At 43.3% G+C, this 15,282-nt stretch overlaps 1 long non-coding RNA gene across 1 annotated transcript in view; it reads left to right on the forward strand.

Annotated features, from left to right (window-relative positions):
* The window catches only part of LOC121079559, a 206,735-nt gene that overhangs the window by 2,579 nt on the left and 188,874 nt on the right, over positions 1 to 15,282 (forward strand). The window contains exon 3 of the long non-coding RNA XR_005825087.1: positions 7,361 to 7,556. This is a non-coding gene — a long non-coding RNA (uncharacterized LOC121079559). The remainder of the gene's footprint in view (positions 1 to 7,360; positions 7,557 to 15,282) is intronic.

The raw sequence follows: 15,282 nt of genomic DNA on the forward strand, positions 1-15,282 counted from the left end.
TGTTTTGTATGATATTGTTGTCGTAATCATTTTCTGCATTTCATGTATATGCACATGCATACAATTTTACTATGAATATTTCTGTTGAGATCCCCACCAGCTAAAAAGTGTTAGCCTTTGCTGGGTACAACTCAGATTAGATTTCTTTGCGCCTGGGAAAGATTTTTGGGGTCATTCTTCAAAACCTCTGTTTCCCAGGAAAGTCTGGAAATTGTGTTGAATTAATTTTTAGAGAATTGGACCCTTGCAAAAAGTTTGTGGGAGGGGTTGGATGACAGTGTTGGTATAGGCAGCAAAGATAAAGGATAGATTCCTCAGGAAGGAGAGGAGGGAGCCCCAAAGGAACAGGACGTGTGAAGTTGAGGGAGGGTTAGGCTGCAGAAGGGTAGAGAAAAGCAAGTGTTGATACTTCAGGATACTTCTTTTAGGATATGTTCGGTGCTTCAGGGATACATCTATTCTAAGTGCATGGAAAATAAGGGATGTTCGTGCATAAATGTGAAAGGGGCAATGGAGGTGGAGCCAAGGATAGTACTATTTGTCTTCAGTGACTTGTACAGATTTCTGAACTGAGGAGCAGAAGGGTTAACCACTGTGTGTATTAAGGCTACAAAAAGCTTTTCAACCAGGAACATAAATTACTGAAGCTGCTATTCACAAAAACACATATCAGACATAAAACAACTGCCACAGCTTTTCAGATGTCTTATTGTGCTTCATCTCATGGTGATGACTGCAGTGCTCTGGGACTACTTTTCAAAGTATTCTCTTTTGTATCTCAAGAATACACAATGGCTCAGCCTTGACATCTATCTTCATATGTAAGAAGACTGATAGGTCACTAGTGACATAGCTGCAAACATATTATCAAGCATCTTCTGATTGCTTCCAGGCAAGTGTTCTTGTCCTGCATAAGAGACAATATTTAGATGCTCCTTTTCCTGGATATCTTACTGGATTTTCATGTACTTTGAATTATGGCAAGAACAAACATTAAAAACATTTTTCCCCCTCTGCTTTGTGATTTGCAGGGAGTCTGAGATCAATGTTTCCAGCGACCATTGGATTTCTTCATTCCCAGCAAGGTCCCACTCTAAAGAGAGCAGGCAAAAAGCCCCATCCTAAAGAGATGCTGAAGTCCAGATCTGGAGAGAGACTACTCAGCTAATCAGATATTCATGCACTTCTAACCCTTCTGTTTAAAAGCAGACAGATGATGCTATGGTCTTTACCAAGCTGAACTAAACAAACAAGAAATTAATGTTGCTGGACTAGGATCTTTTGTTCCCTTCCCAGTCCCTGCAGCCAGGCGCTGTTGAGCCATCTCGCCAGAGTGATTTGCACCTTGGCAGCCTTCTGTCTGTCTTGCATTCATGCCTGAGAAGTTGCAAAATTGTCTGTACATTATTTATAATGATTATTTTTTTTATTAGGTACTGCTGACACAGACAAAATCCACTCTGACCTTTCTGGCTGCAAGCATGAGATCAGTGCATGGGCCATGTGCCATGGTGCTTAGTGCATGCAAGTGTTTGGGCCATAGCAAGCTGTAGACAGATATTTTGGCATGTGGCTGAGCACAGGGACAGGTGGAAGGTGCTGACTGACTGATTTCCTACATACTACAGCATGGGCCTTAGTTTAATTATATGTAGACCTTGCAGTGAAGCCAACTACGGCAATTCCTGGCCTCAGCTACATGTTCTGCTCCTGCCTTGACATGGCAGTTTGCTCACCCATATGCATTTGGAGCCTGGATCAGTTTAATAACCAAGATCATTGTGTGGGTCCGCAAAATGTTGCTGTAGCAATTGGATAGACTCTGGTGTGTGGCCAGGCTGGATTTTGAGGGGAGGGGTGCATTTTCCATAGGGATTTTTCCTTCCTTCAGCCAGTTACTAAACAGTGACCTGAGCATCAGGACTCTGAGACTGCATCTTATTCCTTGGCAATGTGATGCCATGTGGTGCTGCAGAGAGGTAAATAATGACAGGAACTGGAAAATCAGCCATAGGCTCACCTCAGCTGCCAAGGAGGTTCCCCAGCCCTAGCTTGCAGCAGAGACTGTCTCTTAGGAAATAACTGGGGCATTTACAGCCATCACAAGAAGTTCATAGGGCTTTAGTCATAAATGCCCTTGGTCACACAGGTGAAATAAATGGGGAGGAGTTGTGTAAACAATTTTGTGGATTCACGTGTGCTTGGAAACGTTGCTTTTTCTCTATGCTGCATCGAAACAGAAGGGGAGGAATTGTGGTAGTGTTACAAAGTGTGGCAGTGACTGAATTTCACTGTTTGGCTAAAAATTCAGGAAGAGAAGATGGGTTACCCGACAGCTGGTTTCAGAGATCTTCCTGATATTGTTGTCTTTTTAATGAGAAGGCAGGGAAGAGGGGAGGTTGCTGTGGTGGGTTTTTAGCCCATTCCTCGTGAAAGGCTCCTCAGAGGCCTGCAGCTATATCTGGGCTGGCGCTGCACACCACCAGCTGGGCCTTCTACCCTCATGTGCTTTGGCAGTCATGAGTGTCTAAAATGCTTCTCCCCAGGCTCGTGAGGCTGTTCTGTGTGTGTATGCAAAGCTGCTGGCAGTATCATGCTGAGATCTGCTGGAAACTGGGACCTGGGAAACCTTATGCTGAGAGGAAAAATATCCTAAGGTGACTTTAATTTTCAGCATTCAACTAAATAGCTCCTACTCCCCCTCATGCCTTTGAGCTGAAAAAAAACAGGTCTCTGTCAGAAAGCGAGGCCAAAATGAAGGGCAGGGCTCCTGTTTGTTTTGTGGTGGAGGCATCCAGTCTGCTTTGTTATTTAGTAATAACAGATGAACATTGTTGGCTCCACCTCTGCGCGTTCATCTGCTCCATGGCAGTTTGCGTGTTCCTGCCGTCTGGCTGTGGTGTCTGGAGCGGGGTGGCTCCAGGGCCTCATCTGAGCGTGGCTGTGGGTCACAGCCATGGAGATGGTCTGTGCAGGGAAAAGTCGGTCCATAAATAATTCCTACACCAGGAGCTTAGCAAGAAGCAGGTCCCAGAGCACACACAAGCAACTGGCCCTTCTCAGCCCTTGCAGCTCTGAGGCTGTTTGGGCCCAGCTAGGCCCACCTGTGCTTGTACCAATAATAACAATGGTTTTACTAGCCTCATCCCTCAGGCTAGCTCTGTTTCTCTGCAGTTCTTCAATGAGCTGTCGTCCCGCCATCCCTTTTTCTTCTTACAATAAACTAAATCAAAATCCAGGGTTAACCACAGCTAAGTGACCATGAGAGGCTCTGAGTTGAAGCCTGGGGTCCTGGTCCTTTCAAGCACTGGCCCTGCTGTGACTCTCCGGCTTTCTAACTCTCTTGCACCTCTTCAGCTCTCTTTTTTTTTTTTTTTTTTTTTTTTCAAAAATTGCCCCCTTCAAACAAAATTAACCTCCAAAATTAACCTCCTCCAAACCTAGGGCCTAAGCCCCACCTGGTGACTCGTACCTGTACCCCAGTGGATCAGAAAAGCTGTGTTTTATCACACATCATCTCTCATACTAAATTTCTGAGGGTCTGGAAGAACCAGAAATAAACCATTCCACCTTGTTTCCCATTTTTCTATGCTGCCCTGAAGTGAAAGGTGAGCCTGTGAACATTGCTGACACCAGTACTCATCCTACATGTCGAGGCCATGAAAGCAGCAGTGAACTACCAACTTTCCCAGCCCAAAACCTTAGATCCACATAAGCCTAATCTGAAATACAGACAATGACCTCTCTCTGCACTGAAAAATAAGCCTTTTTGCTTTCGTGCATTAACTCCATCTTGCATGCTGATATGACTCAGCCGTAAAACTAACTCATAAATGCTGTATGTATGTACACAAGGGTCAGTTTGAAATCTGTGTTCACTCATAACACTCAGGAGATTAGTTGCTGGTTCAGACTGGTGGCACTGTTATTTGCTCATTGCTGGGAGGCAGAGTGGGTTTGGGTTTTCTTCTCAGTTAGATCCAGGTCCAGCAGGTTTCTATGCCTTGCAGGTGTCGGGGGTGAATTCCTGTTCAGCCTCCATTTCTCCCAACCACTGCTGAAAAAATCAGCCTGAAACAATGACTCAAAGCTCGTGGAGTTTCCACTGTGTTGTCTGGGAAAAACCCTTAGAAAGGGGATAGTTTGTCTTGGTGCTTGAGTGCTTTCACTTAAGTACAGAACCATAAGGATACCAGAAAATAATAACGTTTTGATGTGGCTCTCATTTGGAGCTTGACTAATTTTATAGCCAGGCTCCAAGGAGATTGCATCTACATGCTGCTGTCTGGGAGGATTTTGAAGTTGAATAACACTCAGATGAGGCAGCACAGTGGTTGTGTGGGATGGGGAAGGCTTTCTCATTTCCACAGACAAGTCAGATGTTTCCTTTCTGCAAATGGTGACTGATTCTGCAGGAGGATGGTAGATCTCTGTGGACGGTGAGGGATCACAGCTGTGGAGCTTTTATAGAGGCTCTTGAGCTAAGGATCAAGTAATTATAAACGCTAGGGAGTATTTCCACCAAGCTGAACAATGAGTTGAGATGGCTTTTGGGACAGGCTCAGATAAGCAGCTGGTAGCATGAGAATGTGATGAAAATAAATAAGATATTGTGTGAAGACTTGGTGATGCACTGGAAAGACAACTCACCCACAATTCACCTGCTGCATTTGTGGCAGGTGAATAAAATAATATGCCTTGAGAAAGAGCATGAGGTCATTTTTTTTTTTATTATTTTTTTTTCCTCCTCCCCTCCTGTGAGGGAGAGACTAAATCAGAAGCCTACACCTTTCATGGAAGGCAATCAAGCTCTTTTTCACCAAACATTTGGATGTCAACATGAGCAGCTTGAGCCTATGTAAGATTATAGACTTTTTCATGTGTCAGTCAAAATATCCTGGGGAGAAAAATGTCACATTCTTCCTCTGTGTTACTGGCACTCATGTTTTGTAAAACACATAGCTTTTTATTTAAAATAGATCTGCTGATATAAAAACTGAACACAAAATATCAGGAAGTTGGCTGGTCTCTAAAAGGGATGCCTGCTGAGAATGTAAAATTAATTTGCTGCATGTGAAAAATGCTAGCTGTGGGGACAGATGACAGAGAAGGTGTCTGAAAGAGAATAGCATGGATATGTTTCCTCTGTCTCGCCAGGCAAAATAGTCCATTTTTGTTCACAAAAGACTGTTTCTCGGGCTAAGTTGGTAGTCTGCTTTTTATTCCTTTTATACTTGCTTTCTCCTTTCCCAGCATTATTTTATTTTTTATTTATTTATTTTTCCCAGCACAAAGCACTTCTACACTTCTTATGCAAGAACAGCAAATAGGTGAAGGGTCCCAGCTTTTGCCAATGACAGGTGCCTCACTTAGAGAATAATATTGTTCTCTGTGAGATGCTCAGGGTCTTTAGGTAACCTGTTGGTCCAGGTTTCCACCCCATGGCAGAACTCTGCTATCAGGACTGTTATGTAGGTCCAGCTTAATAAAAACAAAAAAAGGATGTTCTTGAGGTGAATTACTTGTTCTGAATAAATAAACTAGAGCATCAAAGGCTTTTTGTTTGTTTGTTTTTCCTGCATAAAACAATTGCATAGGATGTCCTAAAAATAACTTTCAGACCACGCCCAAGAGTACAGCAGAAACATAATCATAAAGCCACAGCTTAATCTCTATGATGTTCAACTGAATTTCACTTATGGGTTAGAGAAAGCCATGATTCTCCTGGTCTTCACTAGATGTACACTTGCACAGAAAACGTGGAGGCAGATGGGTGCTTAGTTGTAAAGTTAAGACTAAGAGCAAGGAAAAAAAGCATCCGTATTTGTTTTCAAAAGAGGAAATTTTCTCTTAGAATTTCAGTTGTATGCTTCAGTCTATCTCCACTACTAACATCCATGAGGTCCAGACTGGAGGAGAGGTACCAGGAGATCCGAGCAATAGTTTCATGGTCCTTAAGGCTTCTTGGTTGAACCGAATGTTGCTTCAAATTGATTGTTAAATCAGGGAGCGTGGGTGTAGCTCATTCCATTATAATCCCCACAAATTGCTTTGTAATCGAAAGCTTTTGTTCCAGTGTCAAGTGGTTAAGCACCAAGTTAGAAGATCTATTTTACAAGACCAGACAAGATCTGACAGACAGCGGAAACCTAACTTTCAACAAATATAACAATCAACATGAGAGAACCAAAAGGTCCTCATTAAGCACTGCTGTTTTTAATTAATTGGTCCTTCAGATTTACTTCTTTAAAGCTGCTAACAGCCTTAAGCCTTTCCTAGATTAATTACAAAAGACGAGCAAATCACAATAATTAGTTTAGCCTCAGGCTCTTGCTAGGCCTCTGACCTATGTGTGTAGGTTTGCTCCATGCAGCATAGATGGGGGAAGCAATTTGCCTTCTTGTCATGTTTCTGAATCAGAATTTCTGTCAGGAAGTTGTTTTTTTTTTTTTCCTTCTTTTCTTCAGTTGTTGAAAAGTGTAATTTTCCTTCCCCTAATATATTCTTGTCACTTAGTTTAAAAAGATCCCTCTGCTGTAATGACTCCCACTTGGGCTGGAAACCCTCCTTCACCAGCAACAGCTCAGTCAGTGATGATGACTTTCAAGGCTTGTAATTCTTGGCTTATGGGGCCTACGGACTCAGGGAAGTATCATTAAAAATGAATCATGCTGCTCCCCTGGGGATGTGCCTGCTTCTCGGGATGCACATTAATGTGAATCCATCACCCCTCCCTTGCTGCAGAGGGCCGATAAGTCAACAGTGCAATGTAAGAATGAATTTCAGAGGAACATGTATATGTACCTATTCATAAAGAGAGAGAGAAAGACTTTCTGGGTGTGCCTGTAAGAGGCAGGTCCATCACTGCACTGAGAAGCTGGTGCTCCTTAGATCTTTTCCTGTCTCATCTGTGCTCTCATCTATAACTCTATGCAGACCTTTGGGGCCATCTACATTCCTTTCATTCATGAGACAAATCTCATCCCTTTGGTTTCAGTGAGTCTATTTACAATGTAATGGGAAGCCATGCAGACCTCTGCCTGGAAACTGTGTGCCTTGGTTTCCCTGCCTGTAAAATGGGCACAGTATCATCCCTTGGAGAGTAGTTACATGTCTTGACTTACTCATTCTGTAAATTGCTTTGAGATCCTAGGCTGATGGGGAGATAAGGGAAAATTATTGCTGTCTGTGCTCTTGATTAGATAATCATCAGCTTAATTTCCTGTGAGTTCAATGAGACTTATCAAGGCACCTAAGAATTATGCTAAGCTGTGGTTTAAGAATTGACATCATCAATATGCTGTGCTGTCTGACAAAATCAAGCGTAACCATAGATAACCACTGATAAGTGTTGTTCTAGGACTTCTGCTGCACCCACTGGTGGTGTCCCTTGGTGTGGCTCTGCCAGGGTGTGAGGACGGGCACAGGGCTGCCTGCTCCCAGGCACTGCTGCCTGCAATGTGCCCTGCAGACAAGAGTCTCCAACCACTCCAAAACCTGTTAGCCCGGAGGCAGGATACGGTTCTGCTGCCAAGAGAGGAGGATTTGCTGGAAAGGTACTTTCTATGCACAGTACTGCTGCAGTAGCACACCTTACCAATGCATTTGTCCCTCTTGAAAACAAAAAAGGGTTCAACATTTTCATCAGAGCTCTTGGGTCCCCTCTTCCAACCTGTATGTCCTCTGTCACACAGCTGCTGGGTGCAGGTTAAAAAGGTGTAGTTTTATTTTTTATTATTTATTGTTATGTTCTCAAGATATTTTCTTTCAGGCCAGCAAAGACACACATGAACTCCTGTGTGCTGAATTGCTGGGTATTATGTCATTGCTATTTGGAAGTTGTAGAGCAGCATCAGTGCACTGCTGAGCCCCAGCTAATAAACCTGTGCTATTTCCTACTGCCAAAATTCCCACCCTAGCCAAGCAAAAGAGGTAGAAACTGATGATTTTTCACCTGAAATAGGGAATTGCTATGTTGGGGTCAATTCTACCTGGAAGAGACTTTGCTCACCTCTAGGACAGTTGGTGTCATTAATGTCACATCAGTGGTTGGGCACTGGGATGGACATGGAGCTAGTCTTAAGGAGGAAATTGGATGACCCGAGCTCCTTGCTTCCCTCTCCCTTGTGGTCCAGGAGGAAGACTGTAGCCCACACAGCTAACCTGCTTCCTTTTTAATGCTCTGAGGAAAAGAAAAATAGCCTTATCTCTCTAAACTGGAAGTATAATGGGAAGCAAACAGGGGTCTTCCTCTTCCTTCCAGTTATCTTTCCTTTGTTCCTTTAAAATCCTCTCTGTTCCTGGATCTTAACCTCCCACTCCAAGGGCAGGACAGGGCAGTCTGATAAGGTGACTCTGGAACTGCTGGTATTGAAGCAATTATTCAGCAGCTGCAGCCCTTTGCAGCTAAGCAGAGATTACCATCTCTATCCCTGGGAAAACTGTCTTCATGCCTCCTTAATGTATCCTGGCCTGTGGACCTTATTTATGGCACCTTCTGGCTGAATTACTGAACTGCCGCAGCCCTGGGATCTTTACTGTTCTTTCTTTGGACTCTGTCCTCAAAAACAAGGTCATTTTTTTCCCCCCGTCTATTATGTTTAATCTTGTTCATGGGATAACAACACTCCCACTCACTTCAAAGAGCTGGTCCTGTGTATTTTCTGTCCTTTGAGAATATGTGCAGTGTGACACAGGCAGAGACTAATAATGCCAATAGATGCTTTGCTGTAAGTATGCTAATATTGCTTTAGTTAATAGCTCATATTCATAGCTAATTTGAATGCAGTTGGGGAAATAATGTCTGCAAATATTTCCATGGATTTTAAAACAGATTTTCCTGTAGTTTCTAGGCACAATTTGTTGCAGAAAGTAGATTTTATACTTTATCTCAAGTTTTGTAAACTTAGTCTGGGAGCGTGACCAGTCCCCGAGACTAGGAGCGCAACCCCAGATATTTGTATTCTCCCTTGATTCTGAGTTGAAGAAATGTAATGAATCAGGAAATTGTCACTAATTTTGAGCACTGAAGTCAGAGGAGCTTTGACACACAGTCCAGAAGTTAAAAGCAGAAATGATGGTCATCTTTTGGGGTATTTTTTTTTCAGTATTTGTTTACTGGTACTGTCCCAATAGCTGCTCATCATCATTTTGAAACATGGATACTCTCAGGCAAGAAATAAGAGAGCTTGCAATAGCTCTTTTTGCTTCTTATGTGAATTGTTGCTGTTATCCAGTGTATGAAACAGGTGCTGTAATACAGCAGCTTGCTGCATTGCCCAGCTCCTGCTCCCACTACTGCATGGTTTTCAGAAGCTGTTACTTCTTTGCTCTTCATCACATTTGTTTTGTGGCACAATTTTGTTATTAAGCTATTGGGATGGGAAGGAGGGTATTGAGAAACATGTGCAGGGAAAAAAAAAAAAAAAAAGGCAAGACAAAATCACTTCTCCAAAACTTTTCTAGGCAAGAATTTTCTCTGGTTGAGGAAAGAAAAGCCAGATAGCGTTATCAAACACTTCAGCAGAGAGAGAAAAAACAAATTCAGCGGAGTCAAAAAGCAAAAAAACATTAAAACAAAAGCCCCAAATCGTAACCATGGCAGCACTGCTGGCAAGATGCAACTGACAGAGGAAAAATATTTTTTATACTTTTCCAGAAAAGCAGCATTTGAAAGACCTGCACTGAGCAGCTGAGTTGCTGCTCACGTTTACACCTGGCTGAGTGCTGACCTGCACCTTTCGGTGCTGCTCTTCCAGGCACACACAGAGGGGTTTGTGCTATGGTGGCAAAAATGGGAAGACCAGATCTTTTTTCTGAGTTATGGATTTAGCAATAAATGATAACAATTTCCCCTTTATATAAGCAACAGTTGGGGGTAGGGGGAGGGAGCAAAACAAAACCTTTGCCTCATTTCCTGTTGTGTTTTGAGGTTTCTTACCAACACTGAAAACCACAGTTCATTACGGGAAGTTTTAGTGGTCTGTATCTGACAGTGTTTTAAATCAGTATTTGGCATCAGCAAATGAGACACTTTTCCCTTGAAGTAGGAGGGGAATTTCACTCTTTTGTGTGTGTTTTGTTTGAGAAACTGTGCATTCACATTTCTTGTCAAGTTTCTCATTTATAAGCATTGCGAAAAGCTATACTAACAAAACCAAGAATGTTTTGGACGGTTTTCCTTCAAGTTTGATGAATGACACTTCACCATAAACCTGCCTGCTTGCTATGTGTTTGGGAGCATGGCAGTTGCTGGTCTGTTGTCAGCTTGGTTTTATATCATGGGCTCTTTGTCGAGACATTAGTTTTCAGCAATGCACTTATTCTGGAGAGTTATGAGCTTGAGGTGCTGGTAAATTTTTATGAAGCTAGTAGGTTTATATTTTATGCCATCTGAGATGTTGGGAAGGCATTATGTGAGGTGCTGTACAAATACACGGGTGACAGGGCCTCCCCAAAATTCACTGTAGTCTGGATGATCTAGCAGGTAAATGAATCACAATTTCTTTGGGTGAATGAATTAATGGAGATTGCATTGCTGTGGCAGTCAAGCGCAAGCTCCTGTTTACCTTCAGTTTGCTGCCCACATGTGATGTGCTGCGGTGTCTCTGCCTGTGTTTTGGAGAAAATGAATTTGGAGGCTGTAGCTGGGAGTACTGTCTGGAGGAAATGCCACCTCTCCCAGTGGGGCAGCAAGCCCAAACTGAGCTCTGACTTCTTCAATGCCTCATTTGGGACTGGAAAGAGCCCTGTTAGTCTTTATTCTCTGGGTGCCAGTCTTCAGGAGCAACAGGATTGGGGGTAGTAATCTGGTTTGATGAAGTACCCCAAGATTCTCGGACTTCATGGGTAATAAGTAAGCAGTAGTGGAAAAAAGGCACAAGAATGGCAGTGACACTGGATGGCCTCATCCTGCATTGGCTGCATGTTCCTCTCCGGACAAGCCTCTTCCAGGCAGATATAAGAGGCTTGCGCTGTGAGGAAACCTCTTTCTATGGCATTTTCCATGAGAACTGGCACGCTCCCAACTTGCACTCAGGCTAGCCAAAGCCAACCAGCAGCACAGGCTGGTTGAATCTGGGAAGATCCATCACTCTCTAGTTGTCTGGTGGCTCTCCTAGCAGAGGATTACATGGTAAGACCATCCCTTTTGGTCAACTCATGTATGGGCCATGCAGATGGGGAGGTTTCCATCTTATTTTTATTTGCTTGGATTTCCTATGTTACGGGATTTCTCAGCTCTGTCACCAAACGCAGCAATGAGATGGATGCCTTTGTGGCCAGCGTGTCACCTTCACCTCCTGGCTTGCTACAGCTCCTCCTGCCACCTCTGCATGCTTGGTCCTTCTGAAGGGTCTCAGCTCTTGATGGCTGTGTGGGAATCAGGCAAGGAAAGATTGCTTTTTGAAGCAGAACAAGCCAGTGGGGTCCCGCTCTGGCTGCCTGCAGAAGCTGCTGTTGCTGGCTTGGGCAGCCCCGTCCTCGGTGCCCATAGCATGGTTTTATCCCCAGGGAGTTCAGGCGAGGGAATGGGGACAGAGGAAGCTGGGGAGGGCAGAGCATCTCTCTGAGCCTGACAACTTCAACACCTCTCTCTCTCACACACACACTTCTATTTTTCTAAAATCCTTCTCCTGAAGTAGGAGTTGTTAGTCTTGGTAGAAATCACAAAAATAGTTGGTGGCAGCCCTGCTTAACGCCACTCAATCCAATGGACTGGTGCCCAATTTAGAGAAGAAAATAGAGATTAATGTGTTCTATCTTTATTCGTTGCATAGGGACAGCAAGGCTAAGGTAACAAGTACAAATTAGATCTCTCCTCCAGCCTGAGGTGAACAGAAATGCAAGTGCTGCTGTAATACAATATGGGTAGACTCACGTTTTGGAGAAAAAACACTCCACTCTTCATTGCATCTGCATTTAACATTTAAGTGTTTAAGCAGGGGTGGTTATTATGACAGCTTAAGCCTGCCTGGCCCTCTTTATTTCCAGACAATATATTCTAAATTGCCTGCCACAAATGGGGGTATAGGAATTTCCCAGGGCTGCAGTGAATTTTCTCTCAGGAATAAGGAGTGTGGTGCTAATGATCCCTGGTTCACCACCAAGGCTCTGCTGGGCAGCTCTGATGGCTTTTCGCATGGCAGCTGCTCCAGCCATCGATACGGTATTGGCAGCTCTTCGCAGCTACACCATCTCACTTCTCACATCAAGCACAGTGCCATGAAAAGCTGACTCTGGGTCAAAGCCTCGAGAAATAGGGAACTGGCTAATACTCAAAGGTGATGGAAGTGAGTTTTCTCTCCCCATTTCCTCCAGCGGACTTTGGATCATGCCCTGAGCAAATATTAGTGACTGTAAGAAGCTGTTATGTGTCCTTTACTATTTCTTCTAGTTTGCAGCCCGTCCCACTGCCTGGGCAATCATGGGGAAAGCCATACCTGATGCAGGTGCAGTGCAGCTTTGGATGAGCAGTCGAGCATGCTAGAGGGCGAGATGGCTTTGCCTCTGCCTCCCTATGGAGACTGTGTGAGCCCCCGAGGAATGCGCTCCAGCTCTGTGGGCCTGGCCTCGGGTTAAGTGTTTTAAAATAAGGGAGGCATAAAACAAATGGTCTGAGCGATTCCATGTGCCACCAAGACCCATTAATTCAGTAGTGCAGAGAGAACTGCTCTTGGGCACCCTCCCCACCTCCACCAGCCACTTCCAGAAGGGATTAGCAGGGGATTTAATTAATAAGCATGGTGCTTCTTTTCTTTTCTCTTTTCTTCTTTTCTCTTTTCTTCTTTTCTCTTTTCTTCTTTTCTCTTTTCTTCTTTTCTCTTTTCTTCTTTTCTCTTTTCTTCTTTTCTCTTTTCTTCTTTTCTCTTTTCTCTCTTCTCTCTTTTCTTCTTTTCTCTTTTCTTCTTTTCTCTTTTCTTCTTTTCTCTTTTCTTCTTTTCTCTTTTCTTCTTTTCTCTTTTCAGCACAGCATCTGCTACCTGGGCATTGCCCTATGTAGTGTTCAAGCTAATACCTGTGTATTTGGGCACAGAAAGTCAAGCTGAGCTCTATTTAAGCATGGCAAGTTTGAATACACTGTCACACAATGCTGTTTCCCCTCCTAAAATGGATGTGGCTGGTGTATATGAGAGTAAGACAAGAGGCTTTAGGAAGGAGGAGGGAAAGGTCACAGTTACAACCTCATGCTGCCCGTGCTATTTTCTTTGATCTCTTCACTTTAAAAGGGAATAATGCAAAATCATTAAGTCTAACACCCCTTGAAAATGCAGCAGACTAGCGAGCCCTGCAAGTTTTCCAGTTGAAACTTGTAATGTCCTTGGGTTTTGTGCCAGATAACATGTTGCTATGCCACACGCTGCCAAGGAATCCAAGTACTCCAAGTGCAGGGACACTAAAGATGCCACACAGAAGGCTCTGCATGCTTGCTGTGTTTTTCCATAGCAACAAATACGCCTGATTACAGCACATTCATATGCTCTATATAATGAGTATCCCATAGGAAATTTATAACCATGCATCCTGCATCATAATTAGAAATCAGACCCGGGCAACTGAAATGAATTCCCCAGGCATAGGATGTCAGATGTGTGGTGTGCTGAGAGCGTGGTGGGGAGCAGAGGGAGGAGAGGAGCGGGAAGGACAACGGGCAGCTCCACAAAATGCCCTGGCCACAATCTGTGCATCCAACCTTCATTGCTGAACTTTGCAGCTGATTCTGAAATATTTGTGCTGGCCACCTTGGTGCTGTTTGTGTATGTGTATGAGCAGGGAGAGGTGGGTTTGAGGTTTATGTCGTCGTTTTTTTTTTTTAAACAAAAATACATTTTTCCAGCCTAATTTCTCTTCTGCTCCCCTCTGGTGGGCAGAAATTGAAACCAGCAGCATTTAGACTTCAGTTCCATAGGCAAGGCATGCTCTCCTCAGGGGGTTTTGCTGTGGCTTGGTCCAATTGTTACTGATGTATCACTTATGATATTCTTAACTACTTCAGACAAATTCAGTGATGCTCTAATGAAAAACTAAAATACACAGGCATACTTTCAACCAGGCAAATTTAATAAAGAATTTTATTCACCTGACAAATCTAATCAATTTTCACCAAATAAGGCACCGTTCAGCCTCAAGGCTAGGAGTTCACTGCATGTGCAGTGTATATATCTTTCCAGGTTCAAAAGACTTATGTTTTGTGGCTAGTGCTGAGTTAAAAATGAAATGTTACCAGCAGGTCAAAAGCTGTTTTCTAGCACAGCAATTGTGTTGGTTATTCATACGGTTCAGTCAGCGATGATAGCTATTGAGGTATCTACTTATATTTGCCATTGGCACCACGTTAAGGTGTTTTCTTATATGACAAGATTTGTTCAGCATCTGATAATGAAATTATCTTTCTTCTCCATCAACCTGTGTCATTTCAATTTAAGAACACATGCTACCTTTGACCATAGCCTGATCTGAGTCCACAGGTTGTTACTATCTCTGAGGACAGAAATTTGGTCACAAGTGGTAAGCAGAACCTCAAAGGGGAGACCCAAATATATACTATGTCTATGTCATACATAAGTACCCTAATTAATATTTATTGTACCTTTCTAGTCAAATCAACTGGCTTGGTACCAAGAGTTAATTTTGTGAGGCCTTGACATACTCACGGTCAGAGGTGGGCTAGGAATTGTGTGGAGGAGAGACTTTGCACGCTGAGATTTATCACGTTACATCACCTGCTATTACAGAGCCATGGGGGAGTGAATCAGGTGCCCAAATGTAGGTGTCTTGTGACATTTTAGATGCCCTAGAGCATTTGAGACACAGCCATGGCATCTAGGATGCAGGAGACCTGTGCCCTCTTGCAGCAGGTGCACTTAGATGCCAAAATAGCAACAGATGCTTGTCAGGTACTTGAACTGTTCCTCTGTATATACAAATAACTGTATTTATTCAACAGAGAGATCGAGATCCCAGAGATTGAGCTGAGTAATTTTTATTTCAATGGACTTATTTAGGATGGGCTGACAAAGTTCATGAGGCTTCCAGTTCTTCCTTTCAGTACTAAAAAAAAAAAAAAAAAAAAAAGACACATCAGACCTCATGCTGCCCAACTGAGCTGTATTATCCCTGTATAATGACTCTAAGTGATGCTGTTATAGTCTTGTGGAAGTATGTTTCAGACCATTACTATCGAACAATGCACTGTGTGTGTGAGTATGTGTGAAGCAATGGCTGAGAGTTGCTTCATCTCTTTTTTTTTTTTTTTTTTTTTTTCACTCAGCCACAAACCAGGTT

The sequence above is a fragment of the Cygnus olor genome, chromosome 17 (genome assembly GCF_009769625.2).
Source record: "Cygnus olor isolate bCygOlo1 chromosome 17, bCygOlo1.pri.v2, whole genome shotgun sequence".
Classification (NCBI taxonomy): domain Eukaryota; kingdom Metazoa; phylum Chordata; class Aves; order Anseriformes; family Anatidae; genus Cygnus; species Cygnus olor.